Raw genomic sequence first — 26201 nt, 5'->3', positions numbered from 1 at the left:
GAATTTTAAGGCGCATATTCAACGCATAGATTATTTATGAGTTTGTATGTAATAGGCATTACTGGTAATGTCCCTTTGATTTACTCCAAACTCTGCTGTCAATTAGCTCCTGCTCACGCGTTAGACAAATATTTATGGACAAAAGTAATGTTTTATGTTGTTCTTACACCAAAAGCATGAACAAATAGGACTCCTTATACTTCTTTTTTGCGCTAAGCCTGTGCTAATTTTAGTATACGCCTCAGTGTAGACAGTTTGCCACAGGACACATCAACATTTCTCTAAAACAAACAGACCGATAAGGTTTAATGTAAAGTTACTAAATAAAATTGCATGACATCTGTTTCGTGGTACTTGGAAATGTTCACAGTCCTCAACCTTCAGGATGACCTTGAGATATCTCCCATTAGGAAGCGAACACGTTTGATTGCACACAGAGACAGCATTTGTATGGTTTACCAACAAAACATAAAAAGCACTCAGGACTGGGGCAACTGGATCATATGTAACATGAACATGTGTGCAGGCGCAGGACCGACTGCACTGTTTGCATTGCATTCACGGTCTCGCTGGCAGCTGTAGGTGCATGGGCTGCAGACAGCACATCTTAGAAAGCAGTTGTTGTCTCTCTTTGCTTCTGAGTTCTGTTACTTACTGCTCAAGCACTATCTTGCTTAGTTATTTTCTAGGGCCCCATTAGAAATTGAATGGTAACAGGAGTTACCACTTCCGCTGGAATTCAAAGACGTAAAGTAACACCATAAATACGATTTTTTCACCTATAGATTTCAACTTCTGAAGGCAACCAAATCCTCTGGGTGAAACTCTGGTGAGAAATGTGGAATTACAAGGGTAATCAGACTAGTGGCGGTTGGCATCTATGGGCTGGGAGGGATTGGGGGATTGCGTGTGAAAATAAGATATATAAAAAAACATACCTGGAGATGAATACGATGTCCCTCGGTGCAGATGTCTTCTTCCTTCCACAGCAGCCGGCCACCAGGAATCTCTCTTGCCCAATCCTGGTGCTGCTCCCATGCAGCATGTGAGCAGCGCCCTGATTAGAGGAAGCGGCCTCACTCGGAGCTCCACAAGGCTCTGGAGGCCTGCACCTACTCTCAACCCACCTGTCTTAAGACAGCTGGGTTGAGAGGTTTAAAATGTGCATGTGTGGCTGGCTGTTGGAAGACAGCCGGCCAAAAAGACATGCGCACTTTAAACAAGTGCAAAAGCCAGCTGACCCTCCTCCCTGCTGCTGTCGCTCAGCAGTCCCCCCATCCTGATGCTCTGTTCGAGATGGGGGATGAAAAATAAAATGGTAATGAATCACCATTATATGTTTTATCTCAGTGGAATATGTGGATAATGGAAGTGGGGCGATGCTCCTCCGTTCCATAATTGCCAAATCCCCCAATCATTCCTCGATTCAGCGGGGAAGGTTCCGCATGTAGTCCTGGTAACTTCTTCAGCTAGAATTGCCAGTAACCCTGATATCAGTCAATCTGGGGAGGAGAGTTACCAGGGGGATTAAAGGGCACTCAGAATGAGATCCTATTTTTTTTTTTTGTCCTCATTTGCCTGTACCTCTTACCCGCAGACTATATAGCCAACCACCTATTCGTGCGACTCAGGATAGAACGCACTCACAATCTCCACCTCTTTGGGTAACATTCTGGCGGGAGACCGAATCTGGGTTTACTGAGGTATTTTGTGACGAGTGGCGACTAGCCATACCCGACACATACTCCATCAAGGTAGGGACTACCACGAGGTCCTTTTCTTGTCTAACGGAACCGCCACAGTGGACTCTGAAGTTTGGAGGCATAATCATAGGACCGGGAAAAAAAAAAAAAAAACCCCGGTACTCTAACACCACGAAGATACCAGATTCCAAAAAGAGAGGTTTTGTCTGCTACAAGATCTAGCCAGGTCTACTTTTGATGTTTCAATTAAAGATGATAGCCAACTGGCATGTGTTGGCGCCTTTGAGTCAATCCAAAATTTACATATCTGACGTCTGGCGAGTAAAATTGCATAAAACAGTAACGGCCTTGCTGTACCAGTCACATTATCAGCCATTCCTGAAATTATCAGGGTTATTGAACAGGTTAAAGATACTTTAAGTATCGAGCCCAGTGTTTCCAGGACTTCCGCCCAAAAAGTCTTAATTTGTGGACAGTCCATAAACATGTGAACGTCTGATGCGCCCTGAAAACTGCACTTATTACAACCTTTACCCGCTTGGAACTTTGCCAGCTTTTGTGGTGACCAATAGGCTCGGTGTAGTGTAAAGAGGTGGTTTCGCCTCAACCATGCCGGTTTGACAATTTTATATAAAAGTGTGAATGATCTTATCCACCAATCTTCTCCTTGAAGGAGCATATCCTCCGCCCATATTTCGTCAGGAAGGTCGAAGTCTCCGTCCACCTCCTCCGAAATTGCCCAGTACCAATGTGCCACTTCTTTGCTTCCCTGTGGTTTCTTCACCAGTTGTTGTTCTAACATGCTACACCTCCCCACCAAGGCGTTCTTTTTGAAGAGTTCTCTAGACCAGCTTATTAGTTGCATGTATTTAAACCTTGATAGCCCTGGGCCCACCTTTTCAAGCAGCTTATCCCATGATATTAATGCCCCACCAGCTAACAAGTCTCCCCATCTCGTGATCCCCCCTTCTCTTAATGGCGTTGAGAGGTTGTCACCCAAACACAGTGGGAGCCCCGGGGAACCCCACATTGGAGCCCAGTTTGAATAATATGCCAGCCTTGTTGACCTCTTAATCCTTGTCCAGGCTCTGGCCAACGATTGCAAGACCTTCAACCTCACCTTCTTGAAAAATTTCTGTTCTCCAAATTTGAATAAAAACCCGTCCATTGGCAGTCCCGTTCCAGTTAACATGGCCTTAAACATTCTCCCTATTGTTGAGTCTGTTGGGGTCTTCAGTAGCATTCTTGAGAATGATAACTGAAAGGCCCAGGCGTAGTATTGTATGTCTGGGAGGGAGAGCCCACCCTTTTCCCTCCTCCTCCTCAGTTTCTTCCATGCTATCCGAGTTGCTTTGTAATTCCACACAAACGAGTTAATGTCCTGTTGGCACTTCTTTATTTGTTTTGAATCAAAAGCTAATGGGATGCTGTTAAATATAAATGTAAGCTTCGGTATAATTGACATTTTTATAAGGCTTACCCTCCCATAGATCGTCAGAGGGAGAAATGTCCATGCTTTTAGAAGCGCCCGACATTCTCGGGATACCCGATTCAAATTTACCTGAGCTATATTCTTGACTTCCTGGGTGATCGTAATTCCCAGATAGCGCATTGAAGAGGTTGTGTCCAATTGTGAATTGTTAATGTTCCACTCCATTATTTCGGTTTTCCCCGCATTTATCTGGTACCCCGAGATTTCCCCGAATTCTTCTGCTCTCCTGACAACTGTTGGAAATGCCTGAATGGGATCTGACGTATATATCAGGATGTCGTCTGCATACATGCCCAGACGTTTCACCCATCCACTGAACTCAAAGGGGATAATACTCTGTTCTTCTCTTATTATCTGCGCAAAGGGCTCTATATAAAGATCGAACAGAAGCGGGGAAAGGGGACAGCCCTGCCTAGTTCCTCGTGAAATCTTAACTGGCTCAGTGAGTGTGTCGTTTACTAGTAACTTAGCGGTAGGAGCTCTGTATAGAAGCTGGATAGTACGGCAAAACTTCTCGCCTAGTTGGAACTTCCTTAATACGGCCGTCAGATAGAGCCAATTGACCCTATCAAAGGCCTTTGTGGCATCTAATGTTAGGGTGGCCAGGGGTAAGGAAAAAGTTGTGGCGATATCTATCCCCGCAACCAAATCCCTGGTTAGATCCGCCATCTGACGTCCCCTGATAAAGCCCCTTTGATCCTCATGGATTATAGAGCCGATCTCGCTTGCCAAACGTGCTGATAAAACTGCAGCGAAGATCTTATAATCTATATTCAGCAGCGAGATCGGCCTATAGGATCCGCAGTCAGTTGGATCTTTACCTGGTTTTGGTATAAGGACTATAGTTGCTTCGCTCCATGATGCAGGAGGCACTAACCCTTTTGTAAAGATGTTATTAAATAAATTAGTCAATGTTGTTACTAGCTCTGAACACAAAACCCGGTATAATTCCCCTGGGAGGCCGTCTGGCCCTGCCGCCTTCCCCTTCTTTAATTGACCTATCGCCTTACTCACTTCCTCCTCTGATATCTCCCTATCAAGGCGGTCGATCTGATCTCCAGAGAGGGTAGGTAGGTGAATCCTATCTAACCATAGATTTCTTGCCTGGGGATCGTCTTCAATATCTTCAGTATATATGTTTTGAAAGAATTCCTGAAAAGCCCTACCGATCTCGGTATTGGTGTTCCTAGCAGTAGTGTCTCCCTCCTTACAAATGCCCTTTATAAACTTTTTAGATTTGTCTATTTTGACTTTCAAAGCTAAAACCTTACCAGCCGCCTCTCCGTATTCAAAGTTCGAAATCTTGCTTGCCTCCCACCTCTTCTCTACTCTTTCCTGTAAAATTTTATTCAGTTCCTGCTTCAGTTTATTTCGTTCTTCCTGCTCTGCAGGAGTACCCCCAGAGGACCCACAAATCCTATCTAGACTAACCAGGTCCCTTTCTAGATTCCTGATTTTTTCCCTGTAAACTTTGCCTCTAAATGATGCACGATTTGTAATATGCCCTCTTAAAAAAGCTTTGAGGGATTCCCACACTATACTTATTTCCGCAGAATCTAGGTTTATTTCCAGGAAGTTTGACACTTCTTCTGCCAACAAGTCGGTCTCCACCTGATCTAAAAGTATCGTCCGGTCAAAAGACCATGATGAAAATTTTTTTTGTTGCGTAAGTGTCAGAGAGAACATTATTGCTGAGTGGTCTGAGAGGTGTGAGGGTAGATACCGTAGCCCCTTCACCGTCTCTTGAATACTGTAACTAAAAAGAGCATAATCGATCCTTGACCCATGTTTGTACTTGAGGTTCCTATACGAAACCCCGAGAGCATTTCCAGCCCTATCTCTCCATACATCTGCCAACCCCAGAGACGACATTATGGACAGCATAACCTGTCTTGATTTAGATGATACCAGCGCTCTGGAGTTTGGGGACTTATCAAGCTTGGGGTTCAGGAAGTTATTGAAGTCCCCCACCCATATGATAGGATGATTCGATGTGACTAATGCCCCTTGGATTTTTTGGAGGTAGGATGGGTCGTCCTGGTTCGGACCATAATACCCTACGAGTGTATAATGTTGACCATCTAACGTTATTTTACAAACCAGCCACCTGCCACTAAGATCTTCCTCATAAGCCAAAATTTGTGCTTTCGCAGATTTTTTAAACAGAATGAGAATCCCACGAATATTTGCGGACTGATTTGTACAAATAAATAAATCAACCCACTTCTGTGTTTTCAGTATTGTTTCTATTTCCTGTTTGAGCAGGTGTGTCTCCTGTAACACTATTATCTGGGCCGGGGAATCCCTGAAGTATTGTAAGATTCTATGTCTCCTCCCCTTCACTCGCAGCCCATTGATGTTCCAGGATAAAAAGTGTGTTTCTGTCATGTTTTTTCTCCTCTTCTAAGCCTACACGACCTTTTATATCCCCCTCCCTTTAGCAGAGTTTTTAATCTCTCTCGGGGTGACATTGTGATATTGGTTGATGTCAATTGATATTGTTTGTGGGCGAACTTAAGAGTGTGATTGTAAAAAGGAAAATGGATACAGGCATCTGATGTTTTTTCATTGCACCCCCCTGCCCACCCCCACCCTTGGAAACCCCCCCCTCACTTCTCCTGGCGTGTTGGTTTGCCAGGTTTACGTAGGTGTGTTTGGTCTCTAACCCCATCTACCCTCATTCGGTGAGACTGATTACCTGCTTCTTTTTCTATATTTTGTATGTTTTTTTTTTTTGTTTTTTTTTCTGGTTTTTATGTTTTTTTATTTTTTTTTATTTTAGAAGTGGTAACCTCCGTATCCCCCTTTAAGTAAGAGTAAAAATGAGAGAAGAAGGTTTTTTGTTGTTAATTTTGTATCTATTATTTATTTTTTATTTTTTTATTTAATGCTTAATGTGTTTTTAGATTATAGTTTTGTGTTTTTTCCTCTATAACCTTATACTTTCCCTTTTGATCTTCTTCTTTTTTTTTTTTCTTCCTATTTTCCCTTACATTTGGCTACATTTTATGTTTTAAGATTTTTACTCATTATTTCCTCAGAATGAGATCCTATTGTGTTGCAGAATACCTACAGAAACAGGAGCAGAGCTGCATGCACTCCAGCACACACCATGATGATTCCTTTCTTTGATGAGCCCTTATGGCTTTCATTTGTCAGCATTATTGTCACAACCTATGCTAAAGAAGAAAAGAAACAATTACAGGATTCTTTTGAGGATCAGCATTTAGCCTGATACACAATGAACAACAAACAAGTTTATTAGAAGTGTATTGACTAGGACAGATTAGAAGGGTCTGATATGACAATAGAGAAAGCAAAGGTACTCATTAAGAAAATCTATATATTCATCAAAGAAATGTTCCTGCTTACCTATTCTGTTGTATAACATTAAATGAAATTCAATTAAAAAAAAACGTTATTTTGCCATTTGAAAAAGAGACAAACTCAAGGTAGGGCTTTGGCTCGTCTGTAACTTTAATGTGTCTGTAAAATTTTATGAGGTAGTGTGCCTGACCTCAAATTAGAAATGTGTCTTGAAAGCTCAAACCCCTTCACGAAATCAATTTTCTTCTGTTGTTCATTTTATATTTATATCTCATAAAGCAAAGTAGAAGTATTGTGTACATGCTCGATGTGACACAGGAATGCTGTAAAACGAATTTAAAAGTATTTTAATTGCCAAATTGCTGAATTTCACAGCAATAACTTTATTTTATTTTAAGGTGTGCTCTGTTTCTGATTTATCCAAATTCCAGCCCCGTTACACACAGAGGCAGAGGACCAGTAGCGAGGCCTGTTTGTAAACTTGTTAACCTCGGCCCTTCAGAAGGCAGATAATTATGTGAGAGGCATTGTAACTCTAGATATCGATGAGCCACTTAGATTCTCCTTCATCTTGTAATATCAACTCTATTTTAGAGTCAATCTAAAAACCAAATGTAGCTTTTCCATTTTAGTGCAAAACAACCCAATTTGTACATGGTGCAGCACACATCTTAGTGCATTTGATATCTTGCTTTTGTGATACATCTTTTATTTTCCTTTTAGAACAATAAAATATTCACTGTAAAAAAATATGACGGGGTGTTTTATAAGTTTGATCAATAAAATCTTTGTTGAGTTTGCATTGCTTAAAAACGAATTATCATGGTATTACTCAGTTGTGCATACACAAAAATAGGGTAATACATTTGAAAACTCAATGGTTCAAGGCTGCAGAACAGTAGCAGCCAATTGACAAAGCTCCTCTAGGGACCGTCCAGCTTCCTTCACTCAGAACCACCTGGTCCTTAGCACAGCACCTATCCAGCTAAACACCCACACGCACTTGTGGTCTGCCCCTAGATCATGGGTACTCACAAACATTTTCCCGGGGGCCGCAAAGTTTGGTCTATAGTGTGACCGAAGGCCGCCCTGATGCCTGCGGGGGGTGTAAAGTAGGTGTTGGGCAAGCAAAGCATTTATATCTAGTGGCTGTCTATACAAACAAAGGTGTTCTAAAGTTAAGGGCCTAGTTACTTCCTTTCTCTAACTGCAATTACCCTTTATATAAGTGTTTGCTGTACATGTATACTTTTTTTCATGTTACTGCTGAGTCGAGTAAACAGTAGCCCAGTGCTGCTGCTGCCCAGGGGGCTGCATGTAAAGGTCAGGAGGGTTGCAAGCGGTGCCCGGGCCATACTTTGAGTATCACTGCCCTAGATCATCTCTCACTTTGCCTCCTGTTCCTGCACTTGGTTGCACACCATTCACCACTCAGGGCCAATTAGCAGCTACTAGAGGTTCTTGCACTGGGAAGAAACAGTTGAAACACCAGAGCATTCCCCACACCGATGTTCTATGTTGTTCTTTAGTAACCTGATCCAGTCTGTGTATCAAGAGTGGAATGGAAAAAGAATGCTGACGCTTGCCTTTAGCTTATGTTGTGAATATAGGTTTGTTCAAAGTACTGTATATAATGCGTGCCCAGCAAAAAGGGGGAAGTCAGCCACTACCACACCTTCCAAATCTAGAAATAATCCCAAGTCTTTGTCAAATATAGATTGCTGGCACTCTCAAATAAGTCCAATGCAGTAATTTATTTTGTTGAAACCTCAAGCTAACAGAGCTCACACAGTCGACACACGTTTTGTCGCAGTAAGAAAGTATATGATGGATGACTTCATCAGGACTGAAAATGTCATTTAAAAACATAACCTAATTATCTATATAGAATTTTCAGACAACCCTATCACCAAACCATAAGTAAGTTGGATTTGTTTGCTAATCCTGCGTAGCACAAAATAGTTTCCCAGGTAAAAGTAGCTCTTTGATATATAATTAGAAACAAATTTAACCTACCTAACTAAAGTGGCCTGTAGTTCTCTAAACACATTTTTGGATCACCAATGGTTACAAAAAACATGGATTTCAGAATGCCCCTTTATTTCATTATATGTGTTGTTTTTTAGACTATTTGGGACTTTTCCTGCTAAAGAACTACTTGAGGAATATAATATATTTTAAAAAGCAGCAATCAGTGTAAACCTGTTCCAAACGTTCTCATTTATGTAGTTTATATTTTATAATGAAGCCTACTAAAAACAGAATTGTTACCACAGTATCTCCAATCCAAAGATGTGACTTATATACCAAACTGCTCTACACAACGTAGTAGGAAACCTAGTTGCCATGCGTATTTTGATCACCTCTCAGAGTGGACTGAAGAGGAAAAGAAGCTCCCTGCAGAACTATCAGGTTTTAGGAAGAGACATTGTATGCTAGACAACATTTTCATCCTAAAAGTAATGGTGGAACAGTATGTGCCTACTCATGGGCTCAATGTCTATGCTGCATCCAGTTGGATGGATCACCCAACCTTATGGGAAAAACTGGAAATTTAGGTACAGCTGAAACACTTCTTACATTAGTTATTGCCCTTCATTCCTCCACTTGGTATCGGGTGCTATTTTGCGTGGGTCAGGGCCTCCTCTATAAATCCAAATAACGAATGGTTTGACGCAGGTTTGTCTGTTGGCTCCCTTTCTTTTTCACTTTTTATTTTAGACCCTCCTGATAATGTATTCAATTCCAAGGGGAATTCTCTCCGTATTGGTGGCTACCCTTTACCATGGCTGGTGTATGTTGATGACACCATTATCCTGAACTTAATTCCCTAAGGGCTTGAATAGTTGGTTGGCCTCCTTACAGCAGTTTATGTCTCTTCATTTTTTTAAAATCAATGTCTCAAAAAGTAAGGTACTGATTTTTAAAGGTAGTAAAGTTAAGAAATGTTATAACTATTGCTAGGTTCTGGGCTCAGAGAAGCTGCAGGTAGTAAAATCATATCTGTATTTGGGGAAAACAATGTTGGGCAGTATGAATGAATGAAAAGGATCACATTAACCACTGTTCATGCCAATGGACTGAGAGCTTTTTTTTACAACCAAGTTGGTCGGGGCACTTTTGCAGTTGCTACCTGTATATAAGGTACAAATTCCCACGATGCTACTGTATACTCTTGAATCAATCGATCTGTCCAAGTGGGACTTCTGAGGGAAGATGGAGGGCCAAATTCTGCAAAAGTTGTGTAATTTTAGTTTGTCCATTCCTGCACTTGTATTAAGAGTGTATTTTGGCTTAATAAGCTGTCATGTGCAAAGCCTGGCTAGTGTGGTCCAGTGGGGTCACCAGCTTATGAAGGACAAGAAGGATTAGTTGAGGGTTTTTTGCACTCAGAAATTTTGATTCATGCTTAGGAAAATATTCATTCTCTAAGGATCATAATTATGCATTCAATCAATTTGATCTGAAGCACGATTCACTGTGCTTATGCGTTAATTTGATTCCTCTAAATGTGTTAACAGTAAGTTGGTCTAATTTCAAAGATAATTAGAAACTGTGTAATTTGTGTAACATAGATACTCAGGATTTTAATCATGTTCTATTTGTTTATCCTGCACTGCACTTTCATCGCCATCATATTTTAAGACCAATGTTTTTCAATTGTAATATTAAGACAATAGTTGTGGCCACTTCTTTTTTTAACTATAAAGAAATCTATCAATTTTTTAAACATTTTTTAAACGTTTTTAAATGTATATTAATTAGATTGATTTTAGTTGTTATAATATCTGGTTTTATGTGACCCTCATTTGAGTTCCAAATCATGAATAGAATTTAATTGATTTGACCAGCTTTCACATTTTTTGTTTTCTTTTAATAAATATTTATTAGGTGAATGTTTACTCAGTCACATACAAAATATACAATATCATTCACACCTAAGGACTTTTAATGATATATAAAACACCCTTTATTGCCCAAATTCTACATGTACACACCTTTATAGCACTGTAAAAGAGCCAGAAATGAGGAGGGATTGGATTATTGCTCATTTTTGCATTAACATATTTAAATTTATGCAATAGTAAAACGTCATATTGTAGTAATATCACACCACAGTATGGAAAATTCTGTGACAGGTTACCATCATCAAAAAGCTAGTTGAACAAAGTGCAAATAAATGTAGAAAATGTGCACAAGTAGTGTTGCTGTTTGTTAATCAACAATGTGTCCTCAATATGTGCTCTGTGACTATAAACTCCACATATTACTGTATTCTAGTTACTGTATGACTGTCCCCACTGTGTTGGATGGGAAAGAGCAGGGGAAGCCATGAATGAGTTGAGCGAGAAACAACATATGGAGAGAAGAAGACAGAATGCGATGAGGAAAGCAGCAGATGGGGGAGCGAACATGCAGACAGATGCACTACCATGGCCTGCTGAAAGCGAAACAAAAAAGCAGTTATCTGAATTAATTAAATCTGGGCGAACTTATGCCAGCATAAATTATATCATTTTGCTTTGGCCTTATTATAGAAAAGGCCCAAAATTACAGCACGTTACATAATTATACCATGTTCATTACAAAATGATAGAGTGGGAGCAATGAGATGACTAGAAAAGGAGTGGTTACTCTTTTCAGCATTTGAGTTTTTGGCATTATTTTTTTGTGTGAAATTGATCCTTGCTTTGGCACATTTTGTTGCAAAATGTTACTCTGAGTGCGAGCTTTTCAATTAATTTAAGTACACTTAGTTTAGTGTAAAGTTTCCATATTTTTGCAAAATTATTCAGAAGCAAACTAAAGGAAGTTTGCACACCCCTTAATGTATGCAGTGGAAAGATACAATGTATCCATACAAAACAATGGTAAATTAGCTATGTTTCAAGTTAGGGACAAACACAAGATGAGGAAAGCAAGGTATCAAATAAGATCTGTCCTGAAGTATTGCCAGGGCCACTGAAATGAATTGGCAAGGCAGGACCTATTTATGTTGTATTGGTATTGTACATAATAGGTCTTTCAACAATGGATAGCTAAACTGTGTGTATATGGGATCTAAAAATGTACCCCTTTATAGTAATAAAAAATATCACAAAAAGCACAAGTAAGACGTTTTGTAGATAACTTTTAAAGGTAGTGATTGCAGTAGATTGAACTTGAAATACTGGAAACAGCAAGTTTCAACATATTTGCTTCAGTTCATATTCTGTGAAGTGCAATTAAACGACAAAATGTGTACTCAAAGCAAAATAATTAGGTGAGGCTATCAGCAAACTCAGTGGTAATGTTAGATGCCATAGCACAAGACAGAAAAATAATTAGCGTGGCTAATTAAAATCTTGAAACCAAATTAACTGATATTGAAGTGAAAAGTGAGATAATGAAATAAAAATTAGATGACAGAACCAATGAGAAATATGCACGGCTACATGTATCTAATTAACTAAAGCAGTGACTATGGAACGCTACATGGTCGCTTTTGAAGTGTGCAGCAATACTACGATTTCTCACTATGAAGGTGAACTGGTTCTCTTTAGTTACCTGTTTTATGCAAATCTGAATTAGCTATAGTGCCGTTAATACTCAACCTCTATATTCAAAATTTGAAAAATTATGGTACACGCTTTTGATGACAATTTGCAAGAATTCAACACCCTCTTTACAGCTCTCCTTCACACCAGGAACTGTAGAAATGTCTCTTAAACTTAATCTGTTTGAAATCCAAGCTTGTATAAAGAAAAAAGTTCTTATGCAATATTTCTCTGGGAGTTCACTTAAACGTTGGAACTTCACCCCACCAGGTATCATCCATCTTATGAGTATTCAAAAGATAGATGAAACCCCTACTTCAAAATTTCAAGGAAATCAAAGTATTACTCCTAAAGTTCAATGACTTGTTTGTTATCCCAACAATGTTACTCCTTAAATAGCTAAACACTGAGTCCCACTAAGTGATCAAGAGTGACTTTACCTAACACATGCATAATATGAATGCTCCTTTCTATAGTCTTCTTTACAACTTCCCTACCATAGACACATTTGTATCTCCTTCTATAAATGACGTGGAGTGCATATTTTAAGCAGCCTTCAGCTGCATTTCCTTGCTCTTCATTGTAAACTTGTAATCTGTAGTTTTGGTTTCCTCCAATTGTCTATCTTGAAGCCTTAGTTTTTTAATAATGTTCCTCTGTAAAGTGGTCTGTTAAGACTGCACTATATAAAATTACAAATAAATATATGCAAGTCTATACCTACCCTAATATCATTATTACACAGTCATTACTGAGGTTTCCTCCAGGGAAAAAAGAACACAATTTCCGTGCAACATGCAATCATCAAATTAACAATTCTATTCATACCGGATCATACACTTTCAACCTGTATTCTTCTTTAGGGGTACTTAACATGTTATAAGTTATTTACTTCTTTGGGGAGAACATTAATTTAGCATTGCCAAACAACCCCATCCTTTCCCAGGCCATGTCTATGTAATCACCCCAGTTGACTTATTTTAGCTATAGTCCTCTGAAAAGCAACATATTTCAAACTTAGCGGCCATCCCTGTTTACTGCATAGATGCATCCAACACATACACATTTTAATACAAATAGTGTGCATGCCTTCATCTACAGGACGCAAGTAGATATTCTTGCTACCATCATGGCAACGATTGACGTTTCACAAATACCAACCCTCTAACCAATTTGATTGCAGTGAAATGTGATGGTTGAAGTCAAAAAGTATTCCCTCTAGTTGTGAAACAAAGTTGTGTATCCAGAAAATGTTTACAAATCCACAAATGTAACATGACAAAATACCAGGCCCAATATTTATGGATCACAATGTTATTTAATTCTATTCAAAGATTTCCATACCTACTGTGTCTCCTGACAAGAAATGTAAATAACTTTCAGAATGATGGCACCTTTTACGAAGTTATTGATACTGTCCTATCCTCTGCTGACATGTCCATCAGACATCCTTTATCATGTCTACCCAATCCCTCCTGCACTTTATGAAGTCAACTCAAATGAGAAAAATTAAATCTTCAATGCTGCAACATAGTAAATGCTTCTCTAAACACATCTAACATTTGAAATGATGAAACAGGTCTCTTAAATGTTTTGAGAAAACAATTGTGCCTGCCTCTTATCAGAACTGTTATGCATCCATGATCATGGTCACAGACCTGTCAAACACACACCAAAAACATCTACCTCCAGTGTTCTTGTTGCAAAGCTGATAACACTTTTAGTCTAGGAAGAATGTTGTTGTATTTATTACTGCTGCACAAATCTTTTGCGGTGATCTGATTTTTGTTTAAACTACAAAATAAAGCACTCCAGGCCAAGCAGGGGCAAGTGGAAACACATAAAAATATTAAGATCCTAGTACTCGATAGACCCATAGTTAAAAAATATTCACTGGTTTCAGAGGCCACAGTCATTAGGATTATCAATAAATTAAAATCCACAAATTCACTGTTAGTATCCCTGCAAAACAAACATTAGTAAACTATTCAGGCTTCACATTAGTAAATATCAAATAGTACAAGAAGTCACGTACAACTCATTAAAATATAGAAATCCCAGACAAAATTTTGAGAGGTCTGTAATCCACGTAATTATATTTGATTTTTAACTTAATTACCAACATAAATGGTGCTGTGCACGAACTGTTGAAGACTCAATCAGGATGAATCATAAATAAATAAATAAACAGTGCTAGACCAAGGAAGTTTCTGTCATGTATTGTATTCGTACATATAACTAAATAAGGTGTGACAACGTGAATCAATAGTGCAGACAACGCAGTGCCCATGAAGTGTTTCGTTAGATAGCAATTCTATGGCAGGACCAGGGGGCTTCGGATTATGCCTTTCTTTCTTCACTTTATTTTCCACAGCAGCAAGAAAAACACATAAAACTACTTTTCCCATGAACACTTGGGAAAACAGGAAACCAAAACTCAGACCCGCTCAGCGTTTTCTATACAGCGAGCCTTACGCGTTACTCTATAAGCCCCTGACGAAGGGTTACCCCTGAACCCGAAATGCATTGGGCATGAAGTAATGCTTCATAACAACTATATTTGTTAATGGATTTTTCATAACACATGGGATAATGAAAATATGTGTAAATGAACTACAATAAAAGAATATAAGATAATTTCAAGATTTCTCCGATTGACTTCATTGAAAGAAGATGCAAAAGTGAAAAGTAAACGAGTGAAGAAACCTCTTGGTTTCATGTGAAATGAACGCGTCCTTTGTGATTTGTACATCACACATTTTTCTATATAAAACAGGAAACTAAATCATAAGTCCTATGTCAGTCTCTGTAACCATTGCAGCTCCCATCATGCTCCTCTGCTGCCTCCTCTTCCTCTTTCTTCGCTGCTCACCAGCATGTTAAGTGGCTTTTTTCTCTCTCCTGGGTTTGGGGGCTGTTCAAGGAGCGTTTTTGTCCTGCCAAGTTAGCGCTAACGTTTTGTTGCCCTTACAGAGTACCCTGACAATCGCGGGACGCTTTGCGCGATCCTAACGCGATTTTGTGCCCAGTGACTAGTGCGGTGTGGTCCTCCCACCGCTAGGGGTCGCACTTGCACCTCTGTGGTCAGCGCGAGGGAAAGACGCGTTTCACAGCGTTTTTGCCCGTGTTTACCACAGGGGATTGCCGTTTTGGCCCCTAACACCCGGATTGACACCCCTGGGGGGTCGCAAACCCCCCCAGGGGGTTCAATTGTTTTACACCCTGTGTGGGTTGTATTCTCTGGTTGACACCCTGCGGGGTCGTAATTGGCACCAATCAGTTATAGGTGGTGCAGTGGGACGCTTTTGTCCGGGTGGTGCCCTATATATCTACAAGGGTAATAGCGTCCCCTGGGGTTGGTCCCCCCTCGAATTGTGTGCTCCTTTTGGTGCCCCCACATTGTCTGGGCTCCTTCCCAGTTAAAGGTTGGTGCCGGTGATGGCCCTTGTGTAAATACTGCGCTATTCCCCGCGTTCCCTGCAGAGCCTGACTTAACTCATTATTCAGGAGGGCCAAGGCCAGTACCCTGAGGAGGACCCTCTGAACTACGTCCCCTGGGATGACGATTTTTACCAGGCAGTAGATGATAGCATCTACAGGGCAGTTGACCAGGCGATAGTTCCCCTAGAGCAGCGAATCACTGCGCGCATCGATGAGGCGTACGCAAAGCTTGCGGCCCTGATTCCTGCGCCGGCCCTGGCCCCGGCCACGACCCCAGCCCCGTCGCCTTCCCCCCCACTTATTAAGAAACTGTGTACCGAGGGGGTGGATTCTGCGGCTTTCGCGAGGGTTAAGCGTGTCTTTACGGCGCATGAGGAACCCCAACCCGCCACTGTGCCCCCGGTTGACCCTCCTCAGCCTACCCCGCGCACGATGTCCCCGGAACCGCAGGAGGATGGGGATTCGCCTGACACGGACGAGGAGGCTTGTTCCTCTAGATCATGGCTTCCGTCGCAGGCGTCTACCTCTGCAGGCCCTTCAGACATGATGGACCCAGATGATATTATCCATCCCCGTTCTTCGGACTGGGTCCCCGGGGAGAAAGTGGCTCTATATGTGGCTAACCGTTTGCGTAAGCCTGTGGATAAGGATGCCCACAGTCACCTTAAGGAGGAGTGTCCCCGCCCCACCTTAGAGGGTAAGGTGGCGTTGACCCCAGATATAGACCCCAAGATGGCGACATTTTTAGCCAAGTTTGTCAAGGACCCTCTGAAGGGTATAGACAGGTCATGGCGTACCTGCCAAAACAAGTTGTTGGACGTGATCGGTCCCATGACCAAGATTCTAGACATGGCTGAGGAGGCCAAGGTATCAGGGGACCTCATATCCCCAGAGGTCCTTTCGAATTGGGCGCAACGGGCCATTGTTTTTCTTGGTAATGCAAATTGCGCGCTCTCTACTGAGAGACGGAGGTCAATCTTGATTAAGATAGACCCCAAGCTGTGTGACCTCGCCTCGTCTGAGGCAAGCGCGGTGGCGCAGGGCGGGCTCTTCGGGGACCCGTTCATCAAGGAACTTGGCAATTTTGTGGCCACGTTTACCTCCTTGGACAGAGCACAGTCAAATATAAAGAAGGTCTTTGCCCCTCGGGTTTTTGACCGGGCTGGACATGGCAGGGGCCGCTCATTCGGCCGCGGCAACAGCTCCGATCGGGGGCAAGGCTCCGGCCGCGGTCAGTTTCAGTCCAACGACCGCTTCAACAACTTCTACCCCACGAGGGGACAGAGATACCGCGGCCGGGAAGGACAGAGAGGCCAGCAACAGAGTGTTGGAAGAGGTGAGTGTGCTGCCCTCAGCGAGTTTGCGGGTAGGGGGGCGCTTGGCGCAGTTTTTCCCGGCTTGGTTTTCCCTGACAAGCGACGCTTGGGTGCTGCAGACGGTCCAGGGCTTTCAGATGGAGTTCCTTGGTCATCCACGTCAGCTACAGCGTCCCCGTCCCATTACTTTCTCGCAGCGAGATGCGGATTTGGTGCGCGAAGAGGTTTCCGCCCTCCTCCACAAAGGGGCGATCTGTTGCGTGCTAGAGCATCCCGGGGGGTTCCTCAGCAACCTCTTTTTGGTCGACAAGGTCGACGGGGGCCGTCGCCCGGTCATCAATTTGAGGGACTACAATGAGTGGTTGGTGTACCGCCATTTCAAAATGGAGGTGATTCACCTCTTGCGGGATGTTTTACGGCCGTCCGACTGGATGGTCAGGCTCAACTTAAAAGACACCCATTCGGCGGTCCTGGTTTTCCCTCCCCACCGCCGTTTCCTCCAGTTCAGGTGGGACGATCAGGTCTACGAGTTCACCACATTGCCCTTCAGTCTCTCCTCAGCGCGTGGTGCTTCACAAAGGTGCTACGCCCGGCAGTGGAGGCCTTGCGGGCTCGGGGTGTCAGGATGATCGTGTACCTGGACGACATGCTGTTCATGGATCAATGTCCGGAACGGTTAGTGTCCCAGCTGCAGGTGGCAGTCAACCTGCTCCAAAGTCTGCGTTTTGTTATCAACGAGAAGAAGTCGCTTCTAGTTCCCATCCAGTGTGCCACCTTTTTGGGGTTCAACATAGACTCGGTGTCTGCCACATTGAGTCTTCCTGCCAGGAAAATGTCGAAGATCAGACACGAGCTGCGAGAGTCCCTGGCGAGGCCACTCATATCTCTACGCCACTTGGCGCATTTGGTGGGCCTCCTGTCGTCCTCAATTCAGGCCATCTTTCCGGGCCCCCTCCATTATCGGGCGATGCAGCGTCTAACATACTCTCAGCTCATTCCGCTGTCGGAGGAGGTGAGAGGCGAGATGCAGTGGTGGCTGTCGCACATGGAGGCCTTGAACGGCCGTGCGATCTTTTGGTCAGCCCCGGATAAAGTCATCGAGTCCGACGCCAGTCGGTCCGGCTGGGGGGGCAGGTGCGGCGATCTTTCCACTGGTGGCGCCTGGTCTGCCCAAGAGCAATCTTTGCATATCAATTGTTTGGAGTTGCTCACGGGATCCTTTGCAGTCCAGTGTTGGACGAAGGACAGAGTGCAATCGTGTGTCCTGTTGCGAATGGACAACGTGTCTGCTGTCCGATATATCAATCATCTAGGTGGGACCAGATCCAAGATGCTGGTGGACCTCGCACGGGATTTTTGCCACTTCTGCCTGGACCTTCAAGTGTCGGTAACGGCGGAGTACTTGCCGGGCCGGCAGAATGAGGTGGCAGATTGGCACTCCCGGCACCTGCTGGACGCCAGTGTCTGGAAGTTGGACCCTCAGGTCTTCGCTCTGTTGGCGGACAAGTGGGGCCCCTTCACGGTGGACCTGTTTGCGTCGCGCCTGGACCATCAACTTTCGAGGTACTTCAGTTGGCATTCGGATCCATTGGCAGAGGCGATGGACGCCTTCCTCCAGGATTGGTCGAGCGAGAAGGGGTACGCGATTCCCCCATTTTCAATCATAACGCGAGTATCGGCAGTCGTCAGTTGGCAGAGGTGGTGTTGATCACACCTTGGTGGAGGTCTCAACTTTGGTTTCCGGTTCTTCTGGAACTTTCTTGGGATTTTCCAATCCTACTCCCCCTCTCTCCTCACATTCTGCTCAGTCTGGAAGGGACTCCCCAACGGTTGGTTCAGGAGGGATCGCTGAAGCTGATGGCTTGGAGGATCTCTGGCGTCACTGGACGCTCCCTGGCCTTTCGGGAAAAGCAGAGGACCTGCTCTCCAAGGCATGGGCGGATAGCACGACCAACAGATACCGATCAGCATGGCATAGGTGGCGTCGCTGGTGTATGCGACGGAATCTCGATCCCGTGGGGGCAGATGTAGTGCAGGTCCTTAACTTCCTTGCTGGTCTGGCGGAAGAGGGCTTGGCCTATCGATCCATCAATACGTTCCATTCCACGATCTCGGCTGGCCATGATTTGGTGCAAGGTTCTCCGATTGGGGAGCATCCTTTGGTGTGCAGATTGTTGCGAGGGATCCGTCTCTCGTTGCCACCTGAACCACACTACTCCATCCTGTGGGACGTGAACAGGGTTCTGAATTTCTTTCTTTCGTGGCAGCCGAATAGGTTTCTCTCCCATAAAGAGCTTACAGCTAAGTTGGCGATGTTGTTGTGCCTGGTGTCCTGCAGGCGGGTCTCGGACGTACGAGCTCTTGACATCACGGCCAGAGCTTTTTCCCCAGATGGGTTGTCCTTTACTGTGAACAGATGAACCAAGACCCTTACACAGGTTATTTCATACCCAGCTTTTCCGGATTCCCCTAAACTGTGTGTAGTACAGTGCCTCCGTACTTATAAGGATATGACTTATGACACTCGCCCTCCGGGCGAACGACAACTTTCATTGCCCTACGCAAACCGTACAAGGCTGTTTCCTCCCCTACGATCGCCAGGTGGGTGCGTTGGGTGATGCAGGAGGTGGGGATTGATACCAAGCAATTTGGCGCTCATTCAGCACGAGGAGCTATGGCCTCCAAAGCTTTTGCCCTTGGGGCTCGGCATGAGGATCTGATGAGAGCAGCCGATTGGTCCTTAGATTCCACGTTCAAGAGGTTCTATTTTAAGCCAGTGTTGGAAGTGGCTCGGCTGGTTGTCGACAAGCTTTGAAGTGGCATAATCCGAAGCCTCCGGTCCTGCCATAGAATGAAAACTTGCCTAGCTTTAGTGCTGGTAAGTTCCAATTCTATTAAGGACTCGGAGGTGAGGATTATCCCCCCCAATGACTACCAGGAAGTGGACCCTCCCCGTATGCAATGTAAGTAAATCCTTCATGGGAAATGTTATGCTGTTACGACTGTTGCTGCTGCGCTGTGTTCGGTGTCTTTTTACCTTGGATAAGCTGAAGAGAAGTTCGGAGTCTGATGATGCGATTTCTTTCAGGGAATGATGGTTCCAAACAGGAGGCGTGAGAATGCCGGAACATGGGCTTCGCGCAAAGAAAAAGGAAGAGGAGGCAGTAGAGGAGCATGATGGGAGCTGCAATGGTTACAGAGACTGACAAAGGACTTATGTTTTTTGTTTCCTGTTTTTCCAAGTGTTCATGGGAAAAGTAGTTTTATGTGTTTTTCTTGCTGCTGTGGAAAATAAAGTGAAGAAAGAAAGGCATAATCTTCGCCTCCGAGTCCTTAATAGAATCGGAACTTACCAGCACTAAGGCTAGGCAAATTCTCATTGTTTTACAAAGAGACTGCAATCCCAGTTTTTGTGCATGCACTTCGGGTTACAAGGATAGAGGGAACCTTCATAATTGTATCCTGCCCTATAGAAACATTTTAGATTTCAACCAAATGGGAGTATTTTTGATGTTTTGACCCCAACATAACGGAGAGGGGTCTCCTCAGGGTGTCATCATCAGACTACCACACCTATGTCAATGAAGGAAGACAACAGAAAAACTAAGTCCCAGCACAATTCACAATTGCTTTATATGAACAACACAAGACCAAAAGGTGGTGGTGACAGCTGCAATTCATACACTTACTATGATGTTCTCAATGTTTTCAGCAACTCCTGTAATCTAAGACAAAATAATGAAGGGCCAATGATCAGATAAAATTTGTACCGCATACGCTCAATACACAATATCTTAAGTGGTCACTCCAGCCAGTACAATCGTTCCTAAGATGTGTCACTAGAGAGACTGCGATAAAGTGTCAAAAGTCCACTGTAAAATGATGCTTAGAACATTAATCCCTTAGCGCTGAAGCACGAACGCATGACCTTGGTGGCCAAGTTGCAAGGAGGAATGTATATAATTCTCACAAACCACTGCGGGAGGAATACTGTAGAAAAGGTACGTATCATGCACCTATAAGCAACTATGTTCTTTGCTACTGTGGTCTTTACTGTAAGTGTATTTAAGGTAAATTAAGAGAGGTTTCCATTTTTGAGAGGTACTGAAAGTGGGATCACTAGACATTTTACAGGAAAAATAGTTTGTTTAATGTGGTATGGGAGTTAGAAGATTTATATTATTTTACAGTTAAATATTTTTTTATAATTTATGACTTACATTCCAGTCACTTTCTTCTTTAGGTGTAGAAATTGTATTCTTTATTTTCTACTTTCGTTTCTTTTAAAAGTGATCTGTTGAAGTTTCTATTGATGAGGCAGAAAAATGTTTAGCTTTCTATTTCTTAATATTAAATTTGAAATAGACTTTAATTCTAACAGTGATTTTAGTTCCTTTGAAATAGTCATACTTACTTTCTTCGAGATGATGTAGTTTTATTGTTAGCCTGTATCCTTTGGTAAGGGTACAGGCACAATAAAATCATGACATTTTTTGAATTGATGGTGTTTTAATAATTCAACGTTTGCTCTGATATGTTAACCATATTTATTTTGAATGTCAATCTTTTTTCTGGTGTTTTCTTTACATGGGAAATGCTCATTTAGGGGTACTGTGATGAGGCTTCTATGTTTTAAAAAGCATATTATAATGTTTTACCAAACTGTGAATCTGAGCTTTATGCTGCAATAGGAGTTGGGCATTATACGTGATTTTGTTTTAGGTTTGGGCTAGATCTAGCCTAGATTCAGCTTTAGGTGTCTCTCAATCCACAGGCAATCAAAAACATAATAAAGAAAAAATAGTTACATATATAGATGTTGGAGGGGCTTTAGATAGTCTTCTTTACCTATTTGTTTGTTAAATAGTCATTGAAATTTTGCTTCCACCCACCATTTCATACTCTTCAAGCCCAATCACCAGGAATGCTTCTGACAAACTCATTATAAGTAATAATGATGATATGTATTGCAAACTAAGTATGGTAAACATATGCAACTGGTTTTCTTCCACACAAAGTATTTCATGCCATGATTTACAACTACATACACTCACAACCAGAAAGTGGATTGAGACCTCAATGGGTATAGAAAAACAAAATGGAAATGAGGCAATGAAATACAGCATAGTAATATATTTTCATAAACAGTGCTCATAGGTAATACTAATAACAATACCGTGCTTTACAATTATTTGTAGTATGATCTGTCCCACAAATTAAAAAGATAATTTAAAACGAGTTCAATAATTGTCTGGGGCTCGAAGAAGCAGACCAATTGTTTTGTTTATATTAAACCTGGATTGCACTTATGTGTCCTTATTACTAACAACAATCTTTAATTCATAAAATAACAACATTTAAGAAGACAATACACTGTTCTCATGTGGTTTGCTTTATTTAATTTCTTTTAATATTTAGAAGACAGATACGTGGTAAGAAAGTAAAAACGTATGCCATTGAGGACAGGTACAAGCATGAACACATGATAGATCAAAAACACATTAAACAATGTGGGCCTAATTATGAATATGGCGGTCCTCAGGACCGCTATATTCACGTTGCCCGTCCGACTGCCACCACCATGGCAGTATGACTGCCGTATTAGGTGTGCGGTGGTGGGACCACAATGAGACCACCACCTCCATCAGGATCAAGAAACCTGCTGCGGCAGCGGTCTGACAATGGTCTGAATATGCTGGCCGTGCAGTTGCCTTTTTTCTCATTCTTCATTCAGATCTCTGAGCATGATCACTCTCTTAGAGATATACTTAGGCAACCTACCCCTGAATGTACAGATCTGAAGACTCACTTTCAAAATAGTAACTAATGAATACAAGCATTGGCATAGACAATAGGTCTCGCCTTTGGGACCTTATAAGTGTTTAGCCATGCAGCACATTATCACCCACTGGGCAGATTTCTGTAATGGAACTAGTACTTATGTAAAGTGCTTTGATACCTTCATTCGCGCTATATAATGCAAAAAATAAAAAGGAATGAAAGGAGAAGTGCTTGCAGATTTCTGAGGTGGGGGAGTGAAAAGATGCACTCTGTAGAGTTATGCTGTGCCTACCTGCTGTAGATGTTTTGTTTTTCTCCACAACAGTTAGGGGAAAATGCTGATTGCCAACGTTCTTCTGTTTTGTTTAACCAGAAGCGTGATCATCCGGTCAACAAATGGTTAAGCATCACAATGTAGCTATTTACTGAAACCCCACGAGGATCGTTCCACCCTCCCCAATACATGAGTGGCCTTTAAGGAGCTTTAACTGCTGTAGAAGCTGCTTGTTGCCTTCCAGGCTAGGCTTGTTGGCCATGGCCCGCTCATTAGATGGTGCTGACGGTTCTGCAGAAAAGTAAGATGTCACCGTAATTGATTTAGTTTCTGTTCCCTCTGTGTTTTAGAGAAAATGAAAGCACACTCTTGTGGAGGTGGGGTGGAGGGGACGCGCCTTCTTATGAAAGTGGCAAGGTCTGGAAATGAAACCTGACCCAAAATAGATGGCAGCCTGCACACCGGCCGCTGCTGGCTCCTATTATATAATGCCAGTACCAAATCAGAAAGCGAGCACAGTAGAGAAAACCAGGAGCCAAATTGAAAGGAGGCGAAAGTGATTTATCCCAGTGTGCAAGTGAAGGCGGGCTGGAGTATGCTGCATCTTGGTGCAACAGTAACAGATGTTTATTGCCAACCACATGAATGTTAATTAGTTTGTCGGCCTCTAGTAGTATGAAAGGCTGAGCAGACACGCTGGGGTTTGAACCTGCAGTTGTGATGTCAAACATAAGATTAATAGGGTGCTTGCCTTAAAGTTAAGATTGCCTTCCTCCTTCTACAAGTCAACAGCAATCGCCTAGCATGACAGGGAAGGCACAAGTTTCTCATTGCAAACAGAACATTGGCAGGGCTGTGCGTGTGCATGTGGCATGTGAAGGGAGGGTTGGTTAAAAAGAATGGCACGAGAGAGAAGCGGGGGCGCGTGAGCACGGCAGCACGGCAGCACGGCAAAGGCGAACACGCTAATTAAAAACAGAGGTGACATGACCCCGAACAGATGGCACCCCTGCTCGTAACCGCAAGCCTTAGGCCGTGGGTGGATACATTTACTGGTAAAGGTGGGGCATGCAGCCGTCTTTGGCCAGTTGCGTGCAGTCTTTTTAGAAAGACACACGCAAAGACCAATTGAAATAATGCAGAAAAAAACAACACACTCACGAGCGTGTGGAAAGTCCAGAGTGATTCCAAGAGGTTGTTTTCCTAGAGCAGCGCATGCGTGCTGTGCTAGGCTCAACCTAAAAAACGAAACTACTAGTCCCGGCATGCATAGTGTTGTTGGATGTGAAACCTTGACTGGCTGGAGTTTGTGCAAGGGAGAAGAGACCAGTTAAAAGCCTTGTGAAAGCTGCCTCTCTTTCATAGGAGGACTAAATCTTCTGCAGACAAATTAAACCTTCGGCTTGCTGTGCTTTCTCATTTGGTAGTGTTTATGCGCACTAAATGAACCATGAAAATAGTTAAGACAACAGCTTTACTCTGAAATTATCAGGCACAACCTGGCACCAGTACTGAATTTTATTATGAGACGTTCCATTAATTTAGCACTGAAACTCGACTCCCACTTCACACACAATAGATAATATGTAATTTGCATTAATAAATGCAAATTAATTGTCCCCTAATCTGAGGCACCGACTCACATATCAAAGCTGCTGGGCTTGCTGTTCTTTTCAGGGTGAACTGGGAACGATAAAGACTTGACTCTAAATCTCCAGCCTGAAATATTTAGCAATACAAGATGTTTTATTGCAGCCTGCACAGAATGTGTATCTTTATAACAAAGAGCCCCAGGATTGTCTTGGCTCACATAGGATTTATATGTTTTAAAATATAATTTTCATTAGCAATATTTTATCCTTCAACAAATCAAGCAGACGAAACGATAGTCTTTCTCCAGGCATTAATGATAAAATAGCTGGCTTCATTGTAGTTGCTTTATTGCTCTGAAACCTGATGTCTGAGTGAAAAATTCTGAAAAGTGACCTTGCAGTATAATTCAAAATTCTCCTATTTATCATCATCAGTGTCTGCGAGCAGGTTTGGATTTAGTTTCCTGACAAAGAGCTTATGAACCAGCATTATCATGGGAATGCTTCAGTGGGGATTAGGGGGTATTTTAAAAGTACTTATGTCCACTATGATATATAAATACCATTTGGTTTCCCTAAAACATTCTCCATGCAGCTGTACTTTAAATCACAGAAAAAAAAAATACAATCTTCACGTTACCATATCATTTCTAAGTTAAATGACCAGGATTTGAGTGAAACATTTCATCGCACAGATGACGTCGCATCAATAATGCTGAGAGGAGAAACTTAAATTTTAGCACAATGATAATGTGAGAAAGACAAAGCAGACATAAAGTGTACAGGGTTGCTGTTAATGCTGGTTAAAATGATTACTACAACAATAAATCAGAGAACACAGATACCTCTCTCTGGGATGTGATTTCCACTATTGGGGATGATAGATGCCTTTCCTTTGCTTCTTCTCCACATTTAAACACCATTTTGCACCGAGATATCCTTGGGTGCCTCCTTAAGGGACTGAAATCTTGGCCTGATGATTCATTCACAAGACAATTGGGAGGAGTTAGGTGGAACAAGACAAAAGGTGTACGTTAGGTGGAACAAGACAGTAGGGGTCAGTTAGGTGGAACAAGACAAAAGGGGTGAGTTAGGTGGAAAAAGACAGTAAGGGTGAGTTAGGTAGAACAAGATAAAAGGGGTGAGTTAGGTGGAACAAGATTAGGTAGAACAAGGCAGTAGGTGTGATTTAGGTGGAACAAGACAGTAGTGGTGAGTTAGGTGGAACAAGACAAAAGAGGTGAGTTAGGTGGAACCTGACAGTAGGAGTGAGTTAGGTGGAACAAGTCAAAAGGGGGTGAGCTAGGTGGTACATGAGATCCACAGTAAATAGGCGAATGTCCTGTTCCACCCACCTCGTTGTTCCACTTTCTTATTCAGACTGGGTGGGGCTGCTGGTTTGCGACAGCTGAGTCTCACCTGGCTTTGGAGTCAGAAACTCCAAGGCAGTGGCTTACCTGTCACAAGGTCGCGGGCAAAACAGTGTTGCAATGCCTGCTGTATTTAGCGAGGGCATTAGTATGCATTTTTTCCTGTTCATGATCACTGTGAAAAGCACGGCAGTCATGAACAAGAAAATGCAACAATCAACCCACATGCTAGGACTTAACATCCAGCATGTCCGATTTAATAATTGTGCTTGTTCTACAGAGACAAACTTACACTTTGCGATGTGCTTCCATTAAAAAAATAGAAAAAGTCAACAAGGATGACGTTGTTTTTGATGAACATCAACATT

Source organism: Lissotriton helveticus, chromosome 12 (assembly GCF_964261635.1).
Source record: "Lissotriton helveticus chromosome 12, aLisHel1.1, whole genome shotgun sequence".
Classification (NCBI taxonomy): Eukaryota; Metazoa; Chordata; class Amphibia; order Caudata; family Salamandridae; genus Lissotriton; species Lissotriton helveticus.
This window is presented reverse-complemented; position numbering follows the sequence as displayed.